Raw genomic sequence first — 3,402 nt, forward strand, 5'->3', positions numbered from 1 at the left:
ATTTATATCTAGAGCGTCGGTATCTTTATAATAATATTAAAATTATTTAATTAATAACCTGCTCGTTATTATTAATTAGCTAATTAATTCGTTCTTATAACTATTAAACGAGCTAGAAGACGTCCGGTCTTCCGGTTAAGTTATTTATATTATTTTAAGCGGGAGCTCCGTTATTATTAAAATTTTAAGGTATTATAATATTTTTATAAGATATTATTTAAAAGTTTAAATAATAATTTATAAAAATAAAAGCGATTAAAATATAACGGACGGTTATTAAAATTTAAAAGAAATTTAATAAAACGTACTTAAATTTATATTAATTAAAACGAGAAAAGTATTTAAATATATAAACGAGTATATTTATTTAATATAATAAATAATATTTTTAAATTAATTATAAAACTTAATTAAAAATATAATAAATTTATTAAAATAATATACTTTATTAATATATTAAATTAATACATAAATTAATTACTAAAATAAAAAATATTTATATAAAATATATAAAAAATATCCGTAATTATATATTTAATCTCTTTTACCGATCCTTTTAGATTACTCTTACTTCCGTGATCCCCTAGTCCTGGGATTACTAAGAGCGTCGTAATCCTGTAGCTCTAGGATCACTAGGAGCGTCGTGATCCTGTAGCTCCTTATTTTATCTCCACGTGACCTAAAATAGTTACCCTATTCTGGCTACCCATTCTATCCTATCTATTTAGTACTATCGTCGAGGTGGGTCGTAAGCGCTAACTGGCAGGTCTTGGGCTGGTATTTAAGGCTTGGGTGCATTTGGGGCATTATAAAGCCGTGCCGTGGGTGGGTCTTGGCCGCGCAGTTGGGCCAGTTCGTAACAATTACGAATAAAAAAAGCGAGGACTAGATTCAATATTTTAATTAATATATTAAGTTTTATATAAAAGGTCGTTACGCTTCCTAGTTTTAAACGGCTATAAAAGCTACTACTCGATAGCTTTTGAACTTTATTATAAAAAGAACTTAATTATTATACTCTATATATCTTCTTATTTATTATATAAACTCTAGCCTTTTAATATCGGCTATTTTTATATATTAAAAAAGGTATACGAAAAAGAAATTAAATATTTTATACGGGCGTATATTACTTATATCTTAAAGGAAGACTTCTTACTAATATTTTTAAAAGCGTTCTAAGCGATTTTTACAGTTTCGAATATATAAAAATACTTTTAAAAAATAAGACTCATTTCGTATAATCCGGAATATATTATTTTATAATTAAATATAAAGTTATATATTTTAATACTTTTAAGAACGTTTTTTAACCTATTTATTCCTTAAGAATTAAAAACTTTAAACAATTTAATTAAAGTTTAATCTTAAACCGAATACGTTCGAAACCGTATCGTATAATATTAAAATAACTTTCTAACGTTTATTTTAATTAGTTTTAGTTAAATTATAAAAGTTATAACGTATATTATATACCGAGTTACGTTTTTAAAAAGTAAGAATATAATACTTTAAAAAATAAATAAGATATCTAGCCGACGCCGCCGTATAAAAAAAACGGCTATAAAATAGAGGATTATTTCGTATATAAGTTAAAAAAGACTTATAGTTTTAAAAGGACGTTAATAAATAATTATAAAACGAATCGTGTCGGAAGAATAGTTATACGAGAACGATTAAGACACGCTTATAACGCTATATAATCTACGGAGAGCCCGGGTATAATACGCGCACTTATAAAAATAATATAACGTATTTTATAAGCGAATATCCTATATAAGCGAATATCCCACTTTCATAAATTTCCTTATAGCCTTAACCTTTTTTTATATTCTTTTACGTCCGAAAATGCTATAACTTTAAAAAAAGAGTAATATAATTCTAATGTTTTAAGCGTTCTAAAAAGATTTAACTTTAAACGTATAAAAGGCTATATTAATTTATTACGTTTTATTAAAAACTTTATAATATAAACGAAATAGCTAACCTATACGACGTAAAATATTTACGAATTCTTAAAAGCTTCTAAATTTTAAAAAAAATACGATTATTTGATATATTATTAATTTAAATACGCGATGGTTTTTTCCCCGGCTAAATAATATAAAAGATATAACGAATTAAATATTTAATTTACGCGATGCGGAACGCGTCGGCGTTAATTAAGCTTCTAACTTTATACGATAATAATTAGACCTCCGGACGCGTTTTAACCGAAGAATTAATTATTAAAAAATCTTTTATAAAAATCCCGACGCGTATCGCGTATAATTTATAAATATAAGATTTAAAAAGAGGATATTTATAATTTTAATGAGACCGGCTTTTTTATAAACTAAATCTCGTTTAAAATAATTATAACCACCTCCGATCAATACGGAAAGCTTAAAATAATATAATAAAAGAACCGGGAATAGGTTATAATTATTCAGGGCGTCGGATTACACGGTTACGCTATCTTTCCCTATATTATCTTTACCGGGAAAACGTACCTCTCTTCCTAATACGAAAATAGCTCATTACCGAAGGACTAGATAATCGTAATTATTAAAAATAGCTAAATTACGAATAAAGAGGCGAAGACTAGATTTAATACTTTAATTAATATATTAGGTTTTATACGAAAAATCGTTATTGCCTTTTAATCTTAAATAGCCACGAAAATTATTACTTAATAACTTTTAAGTTCTATTATAAAAAGAACTTAATTATTATATTTTATATATTTTCTTATTTATTATATAAGCTTTAACTTTTTAATATCGGCTATTTTTATATATTAAAAAAAGCGTATAAAAAAGAAATTAAATATTTTATACGGGCGTATATTACCTATATTTTAAAGGAGGACTTTTTACTAGCGTTTTTAAAAGCGTTCCAAGCGATTTTTACCGTTTCGAATATATAAAAAAACTTTTAAAAAATAAGACTCGTCCCGTACAATCCGGAATATATTATTTCATAATTAAATATAAAGCTACGTATTTTAACACCTCCGGGAACGTTTTTTAGCCTACTTATTCCTTAAAAATTAAAAACTTTAAACAACCCGATTAAAGCTTAATTTTAAACTAAATACGTTCAAAACCGTATTATATAATATTAAAATAACTCTTTAATATTTATTTTAATTAGCCTTAATTAAATTATAAAAGCTATAATATATATTATATACCGAGTTACTTTTTTAAAAAATAAAAACTCGACACTTTAAAAAATAAATAAAATATTTAGCCGGCGCCGCCGTACGAAAAAAAAACGGTTATAAAATAAAAAATTATTTCGTATATAAACTAAAAAAAACCTATAATTTTAAAAAAATATTAATAAATAATTATAAAACGAATCGCGTCGAAAAAATAATTATACGAAAACGTTTAAAACATGTTTATAACGTTATAA

Source organism: Apiospora phragmitis, assembly GCF_038363925.1.
Source record: "Apiospora phragmitis strain CBS 135458 chromosome Unknown utg000001l:1.0-2902119.0:1.0-2906034.0, whole genome shotgun sequence".
In the NCBI taxonomy this organism is placed as follows: Eukaryota; Fungi; Ascomycota; class Sordariomycetes; order Amphisphaeriales; family Apiosporaceae; genus Apiospora; species Apiospora phragmitis.